The 12,772-nt window shown below is 37.5% G+C and overlaps 1 pseudogene; it reads left to right on the forward strand.

The window, feature by feature from the left end:
• Positions 1 to 573: 573 nt before the first annotated feature.
• LOC113107019 (RNA-binding protein 47-like) lies at positions 574 to 10,083 on the forward strand (annotated as a pseudogene).
• Positions 10,084 to 12,772: the final 2,689 nt, after the last annotated feature.

Genomic DNA, 12,772 nt, shown 5'->3' on the forward strand with positions numbered 1-12,772 from the left:
ATTTAACTAACAGTGTTATATTTTGTTTTCAAACTGTAAGTATTATTCTTACCATGAGTTTAATCATCCAGTTTAATCTTTCTTTATGCTATGGAGACTTGAAAAACTATGTGCAATATTTTTCCATATTTTCTAGCAGTAGTTCAACTCATATGAAAGTCAGTAAAACACAAGTTTGACATTCTTAAATGTTGAAATTAACATGAACTAACAATTTTAATGTGTTTTAGAAGTATTTTTTTATTGTTTCTAATGTAGATAACTAATGTTAACAAATGGAATATTTATTGTAAAGTGTTACTGGTTATGTTTGTGTTCGAAATCTTAAGAAAATAATTTTTTTGTGAGAATTTTTTATTTGAATGCTTTGTTCAAATGAATTGCACTCTGTGTCTGTGTGTGTGTATGTGTGTGTGTGTGTGTGCAGCTAGTGATTTGTGTTGGTTAATCATCCACCTGCTGCTGCCTCAGGTTTCCTTGCACCAAGTACACACACACACACACACACACACACACACACTGACTTATAAAGGTCAACCATTGCCAGGCAGGTACAATGAGATATGGAACCTAATGTTGGCTGGAAAATGAATAATCTTTTTTCCACCCTCTGGATCGTTCATTTTCTCTGTCTTGCCACTGGTTTTCAGTTCCTGCAGTTTTCTGTATATCTGTACGGAACAAGGAAACATCCAAAAAAGTCTCACTTCCAGAAAATCAGGAAGGCTACATGAGGAATGTTTCTCCAAGTCTTTATTTGTCCCCAGTGATTTACCTTAATGTTAAAACGTTCAATCAATATTTTAACTGAATTAATTACATGATATGCCGATTAATTCATTAAGAACCCCAACAGGGATGATGTTAATAACTTCACAGAAACTGACTTGAGAGAGAGAGAGATAGAGAGAGAGAGATTTCCAGTTTGCTAGGTAAAGCTTGACAACTTAGCCATATCAAAAGAAAAACCTGTCACTGAAGTCCACATCCGTCCGTTTTGATGCAGCTGATGCATGAGCTCTGCGTTTTCAAAACAGGTAATAATCTGAACCCCTCGGTTATATTCATAACTGTGTAAATTGATGCTTCAGTTGGAGTGGCTGGAAGGCACTGTACTGTAGTCTCGGTGCTTTGGGCAGTTGCGCTTAATGCGCTAACGTCTCGCGCAAGAACTGCGTATTTTCTGAACAAGTTAAAATATATATTTTTAAAACAAGTCTGGACATATTGCGGGTTTTTTTTTTTTTTTTTACTTCATGTCTTGGTTTTGTTACACTTAAAATTAATTAGCTACATGAAAATTGACAGCTCGGCTTAGATTATTATACTCTGCTACTACTTGGTGAATCACATTTTTCACTTTGCCTTCTTTCTCTCTTTACTTGTTTAGTTTCTGGCAGAGATCCATGATCTCGACCTCTCCTTCCTCCCGAATTCTGCTGAATCGTCTTTTATTGTCATCCACACACTTCCATTGACCCCACTTCTACTAAGAGTCTATCCCCAATTTAACGAACTGACAACCAGCAGTTAGTTTAGGAAGTAAGTTGTTCTCCAGAAAATGTTTTTTTTTTTCTTTGTTGGTACTATTAGGTTTTATCAAATTAACCCTTTAATTTCAGGCTGTGTTAGCTGTTGGGTCCACTGTTCCCCTTTTTCAAATGAGTGATCATAGAAACATCTGCAGATGTATATTTTTAAATCATGTTTATTAGATGTTTGGCCTGTCCTCATGGCTTTTTGATTAGTCAGTCTGCTTTTCTTCCTGTTTCAGTTTGGCCTTGAGCCACACATGTACTGATTTTCAGTATATGTATGTGTGTAAGGGTGTGAATGAGGAAGTGTTTGTGGATGTGTGTGTGAGAGCTCTGGTTTAGTACTGCTGAGTTGCCTGTTATTCCAACCTCACAGTCAGAGTCACATGCTCCTTCAGCAAGCCTCTTAGAACTCATCATGAAAACACCAGGTACCTACTTAATCACGGTGCGTGTAGTTGTTCATTTGTTTGAACTTTATTCCTGGAGTAAAAAACTAATTAGTAACCTTTATACATTTGTTGTTACTGTATGTCCTGTATTTGTTATGTTTGCATGCATTTTTTTGTCTGTTTGAACTTAGTTGTGTTCTCTAGGATAAGCTGTGTGTGGGTCAGCATGCTCTGCGTGTGTAACCATGATTCCATTGCTAAGAAACCTAACTACTGTACCTTAGTCTAAGCAGGCAGCAAGGTCCGGCTAACTGCTAAATTACTGACTAGAGCCAACAAACAGCAAAACAGTGTGATTGAATATGTACAGTATACTATATAATTTTCACTACTCAGTAAACACACCAATTCCCCACAAAAAACAAAACATAGTGTCTTTATGTCAAACATGATTTCTTTGTCAAAGATCTTGTAGTTTACTTCAGTGCATCTGTGTTCTGCTTATGGAAAATTCTAGACTGTAGGATTTAGGCATTTTGGAGTTTTTTTTTCCATGCTAAAGAATGTAGATGCGGCTTAGTGAGGTTTATTAGAAAGCTTTAAGTGTAGAAGAGGATTTATATTTTTTCTTCATGTGTGTGTTATACAGAGAAAAAAGGACTTACAATTTATTCTATTTGATAATTAAGTATATATATATATATATATATATATATATATATATATATATATATATATATATATATATATATATATTACATTTAGATAATCTTTGCTATCATCTAAATGTAATATTGCTACATCCCTACTTCAAATCCATTTTCAATAAAGACAAAACATGAAAAAGAAAAATGCTTGAAATTATATTGCTTATGGAGATAGATTTATTAGTTAATTATGTGGTGATGCTTGTAGTTTGTTTTCAATGCAGGTAATATACACATACTGACCAGATGAAAATCTTTTGGCTCTTTTTAGACTCCAATCCTGATTGGATGCTTATCTCAGAATGACAGCAGAAGACTCCGCCTCTGCCGTTGCTATGAGTAACCCTAGCCCTTCCTCCTCTTCTAAGGCCTCGTCTGGGCTTCCGCAGCATCACAGCGATATCCCCGATGGAGTGGCTGGGGCCCCAAATGAAGCTGCGCTTGTGGCCTTGATGGAGCGGTCAGGTTATGGTATGGTGCAAGAAAATGGACAGCGCAAATACGGCCCACCACCTGGCTGGCAAGGGCCCTCCCCTCCACGTGGCTGTGAAATCTTTGTGGGTAAAATCCCACGTGACGTTTACGAGGACGAGCTGGTGCCAGTATTTGAGACTGTTGGACGGATCTACGAGATGCGTCTTATGATGGATTTTGACGGGAAGAACCGTGGTTATGCATTCGTCATGTACACGCAGAAGCATGAAGCTAAGCGAGCAGTTCGTGATCTCAATAACTTCGAAATTCGTCCGGGAAGGTTGTTAGGTGTGTGCTGTAGCGTAGATAACTGCCGCCTCTTCATTGGAGGAATCCCAAAAACCAAGAAGCGTGAGGAGATCCTGGAGGAAGTTTCCAAGGTGACAGAAGGGGTGCTGGATGTGATTGTGTATGCAAGTGCTGCGGATAAGATGAAGAATCGTGGCTTTGCCTTTGTAGAGTATGAGTCTCACCGCGCTGCTGCTATGGCCAGAAGAAAGCTCATGCCAGGACGAATTCAGGTTAACACCATTTTCCACTACAATCAAAGGAACTGTTCACTCAAAATAAAAAAAATTATGCCATTTTATTTTTATTTTCATGTTATTTTTAGGTTAATTATTCCTTTATTGATATCATTTAGTAAATACATCTCCCTTACTTTAAACCTGATGAGTGCATATCTGTTTCTTCGTATGTGTGTGTGTGTGTGTGTGTGTGTGTACAGCTCTGGGGTCATCAAATTGCAGTTGACTGGGCAGAACCTGAGATTGATGTTGACGAGGACGTCATGGAAACAGTAAAGATTCTGTACGTGCGGAACCTGATGATAGAGACCAGTGAGGACATTCTACGCCAAACCTTCGGCCAGTTCAACCCTGGCTGCGTGGAACGTGTCAAAAAAATCAGAGACTACGCCTTTGTTCACTTCGCCAGTCGAGAAGATGCTGTGGTTGCGATGGACAACCTGAATGGCACGGAGATCGAAGGTTCCCGTATTGAAGTGACCCTGGCCAAGCCTGTGGATAAGGAGCAGTACACCCGCTATCAGAAAGCATCGAAGGGAACAGCGGCTCCGACAACTACTGAAAACACCCAACAAAGTTACGTGTATCAGTGTGACCCGTATACACTCACCTATTATGGCTATCCCTACAACACACTCATTGGACCCAACCGAGAGTACTTCATCAAAGGTTGGAAACCTTATTTTCTCTTTACTTTCTCAGATCAGATTGAACGCTGGGAGAAATGTGATTCTTGATTAGAAAAAACAGGATCTATAGGATCTACAGGAAAGTCAATACCATTTGATAAAATCAGAATTACATGTAGACATTGGTAACAAGTGATTTTTCTTGATGACCTTGAGTATCATGCTGTTAAATATAGTTGGGAAACTAGACTGTTTTCCAACTCTCTTGGATTACAATCTGTATTCACACACGTAATGAGACTTGATCTGTACAAAACAATTAATGTTAAAACTTTGTGCCCTTTAACCCAGAGCTTTCATATGGGAACCTCCTTTAAAACAGTGTTTCTCAACTGGTGGGGAAAAACTATGCAAAAAGTCATGAAAAGCAAAGGCCATGAACTACACAACGTAAAATAATAAAAATAATAATATGACCCAGACTGCATTCAGGGGTGTAGGGTAATTTCATTTTTGTACTTCATTACCAATTACACTAAAAACTATTTTCCTTCTGATTTGAAGTTAAATAATAATAATAATAATAATAGTATCTTCTTGTAATACTTTAATGCAATAACCTTATATTATTCATGTGATAATTTTCTTAGTTTCATTTTTGACAGTGTGCATATTAAGTACTTTTGGAGAATTTCTGACAGTGATTACATTTATATTTAATCATCTTTCTGAGCTACAAATATGTTTTGTTTTTTTAAAGCACAGTAAAAATGGAAAATTGTACTTTTCATAATTTATGATTTGTCACAATAGAGTATAATATAAAATTAAGATAAAAATAGTTTGGTTGGACAAAAAAATTATTGGCTTCCAAGAGGTTGCCTTCCATTGAATTTCGAAAAACATTTAGAAACCTAAATCAACTGTCCTATGCAGCCTTGTCATAATTTTGCATATTTTCTCATGTTAATGAAATAATATTCTTACTTTTCTACAATAAACAGCTTCGGTACTGTGTTGGCTGCTTTGAATCTAAAGTAAAATCCAGAAACGAAACCAGCTGAGAGCAACTGCTTTTAAAAAGCATCCCAAAATAAGAAGCTCTGCCCTCTTTGTTGCTAATCACATCTTTAGCATGGCCACTAGATGGCATGAATTGTGAGATTGTTTTAGGCTTAAGAGCTGAGATCCCCAAAATGTATGATACTGAAACTAATGATGGGAATCTGGTATTATTACATTTCCTAACCCATAACCATCAATAACAAATGCTTGTGGTTTTGGGTTGGGTTTCAAACTGATCAAAGAACTGTGATTGCACACTCAATCTGAGACATGTTTGGTCATCCTTTATCTGATTAAAACAAAACTTTATCTTTACTTTTAATTTCAACTTTGCTCAAACACCACCACCATTCCCATCCTAAAGAATGGAGGGTGATTACAAATATCTCAAAGGCGTTCACACTGACAGCAGTTTGAATCAGAATGCTGAAGAGTGATAGTCCCACACCCATTTCTCAGTATATTCAACATGAATAGAAAGCTGACAGAGAAAGCTAATGACTTTATTTCAAATGTCTGCTGCACCTCAAACAATGGGGTTACCAGTACTTACAGTATATATAGGTATGTGCCTCCTTGTGGTTCTGTACCTGAACAGTGCCTCCTTTCATTTCTATCTTAAGCAGGTACTGTAAGAGGCCGTGGCCGTGCTGGGGCCAGTAATAGGGGCCCAGGGCCCCGCGGCTCATACCTTGGTGGTTATTCAGCTGGCCGAGGCATTTACAGCCGCTACCATGAAGGAAAGGGCAAATTGCCGGACAAACCTTACGAGATCATGCCCAATCTAGAGCTGGCAGCTGTGAACCCAGTGGGCATCAAGCCTGGCACAAGTCAGTGTGAAAATAAACCACATGCATACAGAATTAAGTTCTGCTGTTCTCCACTCCATCCAGTAGAGGCAGAATCTGTAATGATCTAGAAACAGAATCTAAAACCTGTTCATTCTGTTTCATTTACTAATGATATTTAGTACTGACATGTATCCACCAGTTAGTTTTACACTTAAAATTTAAAAATTACAGTCAAGTAAACTGGGTTTACTTTAAAAATATGTAAAGATACATTTGTTAGATTCCACTGCCTCTACTGGCCTGGAGTGGAACAGCTTTCATTGCCATCACGGCTTACTCCAGTAAGCAAGCTTTGATTTTATTGCTTAAATGCCTTCTTTGAATTATACAGTACATACAATGTTCACACAATTCTCAAAAAGCTCTCAAATGAGTATATACTTCCAGATTAAATATTACAAATGTACAGTCATCTGAATAGACTGTTATTAAGGATATTAACATAACAGAGGAACTAAATACCACTAATAACAATGCTTTGCGAGAGTTTGTTTGGGCATTGAGTTCAAGGTTCTTAATGACTTTTATTTTCTTACTAATCGGCTGCTCTATGTCGAAACTGACTGATCTTGCACAATTCTGATCTGAGATCTGCGAACTCCTGACTGGAGTTTTCTGACGTCACTTAAACCGTCTGATCCTAAGTCTAAATTAATGGGGGGGAATGAAAAGAGTTTTTGTGCATGGAAACAATGTATGTGTGTGTGAAGGACAATGCGTACGTGGCTGTGTGTGGGTGTGTTCTTTTGTTGTTGTTAATCTTAAGCTGAGTCATACACTTGTAAAAGAGGACAGGTTGTGTAAGTCCCAGTCTTTCCATTCTTGCACTTTCTGACTTATCTTTCACTTACCTGCATTTCAATAGTGCCCCATTTCATATTGAAAATATTTAGTTACCTCACATAGTAATATACAAAATGTGCTATAGTGTAATGTTCACCATATATATTGTTCTAATTGTATGTATATATGTGCAGTGGCTCTTCCAGCTCTTGGTGCTCAGTATCCTGCTGTGTTTTCTGCTGCCCCTGCAACTAAGTTAATGGATGAAGGAAGATGCACTCAGTGGAGCACCTGATAAACCCTTTGGCCCTCCAGCATGACCCCACAGCTGCCTCGGCCACTGCAGCGGTCATACCTGCAGTCTCCACACCACCTCCTTTCCAGGTACTCACCTACACCTGAGTACATGAGACAGTTTACAGTCATTATAACACTCTTCTTCAATCCTAACACCATGAGCTTATTTGTGGCTTGACACTGAAAGCGAAAATGCTGTGCTGTATGACACATTAACAGCCAATGAAACATTTTTGATTATTATACAGCTATGTAGAGCATGATTATGCCTCGAGCATCAGTGTTTTCTTACACTTCAAGATCCATCTAGTACTTGCTGATTTGCTGTAGCCGTTATTCAATATTTTAATTAAAAGAAGTAGAGTTAAAAGAACTGACGTTTAAAAGTTCACGTAACTACAATAAATGTAACTAGAAAAGGAAGTTTGTTGTCAAGACAAACTTTGAAAAGTCTTTTAATTTATTAAAAGGACAAAAATATATCTGTGTGCAATCTTTGAATTGTAATTCAGTAAATTCCACTTCCTGTAATTCCAGTTCAGATTCCAATTAAACTTTCTGTTCAGTTCAAATTCCAACTCATGATTTGAAAGGTGTCTAGTTCTTAAAATATGAATCCTGACAACTAAATATGTTACAGCTTATAATTAAAGAATTCACAACTTGGTTAAAAGACCACGTTAAAATATTATAATACCAATGCTTTCTAAAAATACACAAAATCTGGTCAGACTCCTATTGTCATATATTGAATATCACCTTCACAACTGCATGGATCATGTGTTCATGCGGTCATTATGAGAAAGAAAAAAAAATTACATGACTAGAGAAAACAGAAAAAGAGATATGTTGAAAAAAGGAAGAAAAATGTCAACACCCATAATGCACTGGGTTCAATCAGATAATCCATGAGCGTGGATACAAACATGTACTTTACAGAGCTCTGGAGCTATCAAAAGTCTACGTCAAACACGTCAGTAGTGTACTAATAAACAGGGATATCTTGGTGTTTATTTACTAATAGTACTACAGACATTGTAACAATACAAAGCTGGTTGAAAATCAGCAAACTTACCCTCTAAGGCGGGCATATACGGTGTGATTTTTGCTGTCGTATGAGCTCACAGACAATTTCTTTCTCTCTGGAGAAAATCGCAGATGCTTGCATGGTCACGGCTCGCACCGTGTGAGAATAATTACGGGCCGATCCGATGTTACAACGATGTTACAGAATGTTACGAGCACCTCCTGACCTCCCGTTAATTTCCAAACATGTAAAAAAAATCGGACACTGTCGGTCTAAATTTGTGCGGGTGAACGAGACTGAAGCTGACCAATCAGAAGATGACAAAACCCACATTTTATGTAGATAAATAGTCTATTAAGTAATTGTAGTTAATATTACAGCTCCGAATTGTGCCAAATTTTGCCTTTCAACTTTATTAATGAATAGGCTTTACCTGTTGTATTTCCGGCAAAAAAACAGAAATTCAGAAATACCCTTCTCACCTGAAGTTCTTCATGAAGAACAGAAAGTCCATGATTTTCTCTGCTTTTCAGCCATTCTTTGTCATGTCTTTAGTTTTTGTTTGTTGTTTGACATCACAAGCCATAGCTGCCACAAAGAAAACTATTTCATCTTCAGAATCCATATTTTTATGAATGGCTCAAAACGTAATGATTACATTAGAGTTTGTCAAATTGTAGTAAATTTGTGTTGTGCGTGACTGCCTCTGTACGATTTTCGGATAAACTCAATCATGTCATGTGCAAGGGCTCATGACGTTCCAATGTGTATGCCTGCCTTTAATATGCAAATTTAGCTCTGTAGTGGGGTTGGGGTTTATTTTATCTGTGAACAGATGCAGTATCTTCTGTTTTGGACCAGTGAGATTTCACTCGAGACAGCTCTACCTAGAATGAGACTGCAGAAATAAAAACAAAGTGACCCACCATCACTGTCGTTGTCAAAAACACTTTATTTGATTGCTGTTTTATCTTGTCTGTCTCTCTCTTTACCTCATAGGGTCGTTCGATAACCCCCATCTATGCCATGGCTCACAATATCCAGAGGATCCCGACTGCTGCCAGTCTGTATGGAGCCAGCTATATGCCTATCGCTACCCACGCCAACACGGCCACACTGGCAGCGCTGCAGAAGAACGCTGCTATGGCAGCCGCTGCAACCTATGGAGGGTACGCTGGGTACATGCCTCAGGCCTTCCCTGCCACCGCCACCTTCCAGATGCCCATTCATGATGTATACCAGACCTACTGAGATCACAATGACTTACACTTACACACACCACATCACCACAGGCCATCAGACATCTACACCACTGTATGAGTTCTGCTGGTTAATTGAACCACGGAGAGTGAAACTGACATACAACAAAACTAACACCTTCTGACTCGTGTGAAGCTCCCTGGAAGCCTTTAGATTAGACGCTGGCAAAGCTAAATTATCTCACATCTTCATCTGGCCCACATTTATTAATCCAGACATATGACCTAGACCAAAACCATATTTATATGCTACTGATTAGCTTATCAAGACAGGTAGACTTTTGTGTTATATGTTATGGACTCAAATCCTGCAATGTGACCACAACCTCGTCTATTATCCCTTTAGATTAATAGGAAACAGTCTGTCAGTTCGACTTCTTAAAGGCATCGACAACTCTTGCTGATTTCCAAAGCCATCACACGACTGAATGAATGACAAGTTAACACTCATTTGCGTATTTTATCATTCATTTTATTAGTTGATACCCAGTACAGCTGTGGACTGATTCCGAGTGATATGTTCATATTGAAGAAACTTCAAATAAGACTTGCAAAGGCAGACCTACTGACATATCACCGTCTTCCCCACACACTCCTGCTGAGAATCGTGAGCCAGAGCGTCTAATACCAATCCTCTGCATTCACGGCCACAAGAATACTGAAGGAACGTTGTAGTATTTGTGGACTTTAATGAGAACGTATTTAATGCCTCTCTATGCTTTAGTGCATTTACTTTTGTTTGTGAAGAAAAACAAAATTGGCAAAAAACTGTAAAATGAACAAACAACTGCTGAGCAGGAACTTCAACAACCACAGAAGTAGAAGATTTGAAGTGTTTCATGAAAATGCTGTATTTTGAGTTTATAACATAAATGCATTGAAGACGTCCAAATGCATAATCTTCCGTCCACTGGGTTTCCTGCACGCGAGTCTATATGCAAAGTTTTCCTCCTTAACTTCTAATATTGCTTTTGCGTTTTTATATTTAGATCATTTTAAAATTCTACTGTTTAGTTTGTTTGAAGAGGTTGTTTTTGTTTAGAAGATATTTTTCTTCTCTTAACTAGAAGATAGACAAACACTGTTTTCATTCGCATTCGCATTCTCAGAGGCGAAATAAGTTCGAGTGTTCAAGTTTTTTCAGTCAGTTGGATAAAAACTGGATAACATTAGTACTCTGTTAAAGGTATAGTTCACCCAGAAATGAAATCGTTTCAAACCTGTATAGCTTACTTTCTTCATTGGAACATGAGAGAAGGTATTTTGAGTCTTTGTTTTTCATATATACAATGCAAGTCAATGGTAACCAAAATATATTATTTTGTAATCTGCAGAAGAAAGAAAGTCATACAGATTTGGAATGACTTGAGGATGAGTTAAAGATGTTTTTGTGTAAACTATCCCTTTAATATGTTTTAAATGCACAAACCAGACTGACAAAAAAGTAGCTGGGTTGAAAAAGCAGCATTTTTTATGATGACTTAGTTCTGCTTACTTTCCCAGGTTGTGTTAGTTGATAACCAACCCTTATTTTTTCAGACCACTACTGTGATTCCCAGCATCCAGTTCTGTGAAGTCTTATGTGCTCATTAGGGGAACAGAGGTTCCCTTAACCACTTTTGTGCCATAATACAAATTACACCTGAAGTACTGTCTCATTTACCACTGAACCAATTATGTTCATGTTGTTTATTAACAGTCTTGACTTGCAGACCTTGAGTTGCAGAATAAAATCAGGTTAATGGCGCAATACTCTCAATCCCCCATCTGAAAACCTTCTATAGATGTGTGTAGACACAGAAGACTGACCACTGAGTTTTGTTTTAGTTTTTGTAGATCTAACCCTGCATTTTTATAGATCACACTCCAAGTTGTGCTACTGTAGTATGGTATGTGTTAGCAGCGATGACTGTTTTGAGGTGCACTTAAATATTTTAGGGTGTTAGAAGTTCTTGTGTGTGTATATGCTGTGTGAGCAGGCACTTTTTGTCTATTTAGGGGTATTTTGATACTCCTAGAACTGAAATGAACTGGACCAAACTGAAACCAGGGAGCTCAGAGAACCTGTTAATACTGTATCCTCATTGTCTTTTCAATGACTGCTGTGTGTCACATCAGTGTCCTCCTGTATGCCAACACTGTGCCTTCAGCAGGACTGCGTATGTCACATGTGCCTTTATTCAGACTGCTGTCTGTCAAGTGACCTCTTAAACACTGTCTGTGATACCACAGTGCCTCTTCTGTCCTATTTTCTTTTCAGAAAGGCATTTTTTCTTTCTTTTTTTGTGTTATGCTGTTGTTTCTATGGGGGCTCTGAGTGTTAGAGTGCTGCTTATGTTGTATTACGCTTTCATGCTCTAACAGAGTTGATGTTTATTAAGTATAGCCTGTTTTTTTTTTTTTTTTTTAAGAAGAGGACTGAGTGAAAGTTTGGGGAAAACTTCACAATATACCAAACAAAGAAATGACCAATCCATGCAAGTCACATCACGTAAGCTAGGAAACACATTTTTACTCACTGCTGCGATCATCTAGGATATGGCATATCTGTGTGTTTTGAGAAAAGTGAACCATCCCCAGTAGTTTTTCTCTGTCTGTTATCTAATCTTTTATTATGAGTAAAGCAGTCAGGATATATTTAATATATACAGTACATTGTGTGTATGAAGTAAGAGGAAATGCTATAATATATTTTAAGAAGATTTTTCCATCTTTAAGTTTAACACCAACAAAACATATTTTTTGCCAAAGTGTTCAACTAATGCGAATGTGTTTATGTGTGGATATATAAATGTGGCTGTAAGTTGCCAGTGTGGAATAATACTGGCCCAAATTGATCACACGTTCATTGACAAAACACGCTTTATTTTGCAATCATTTCATAACACTACATGTGTAGCGTTTTTCTCTCTCTCCATTTTAGACTTGTTTCTTGTTACTAAAAGACAAATGAACAAGACAAGGTGACCTCGGCTGAGGACATTTAGATAATGCAAAATGTTATTGCCATAATATTATTATCTTTTCTTTTTTCTTCTCTTTTTTTTTTTAGATCTACTTAGAATTGTTTTCTATCTTGCATTGTTTGTTTTAAAACTTTTTTGGCATTGTTGTATTTATAGAGGTAGTTAAATAAAGCATTTTCAAAAGGAAAAGTAAGATCTTGTGCTTGTCTTTCCTATTCTTCTTTCTTTGCTTTCTTCTTTGCTTACCATTTTTTAACTAA

The sequence above is a fragment of the Carassius auratus genome, chromosome 1, assembly GCF_003368295.1.
Source record: "Carassius auratus strain Wakin chromosome 1, ASM336829v1, whole genome shotgun sequence".
NCBI lineage: Eukaryota > Metazoa > Chordata > Actinopteri > Cypriniformes > Cyprinidae > Carassius > Carassius auratus.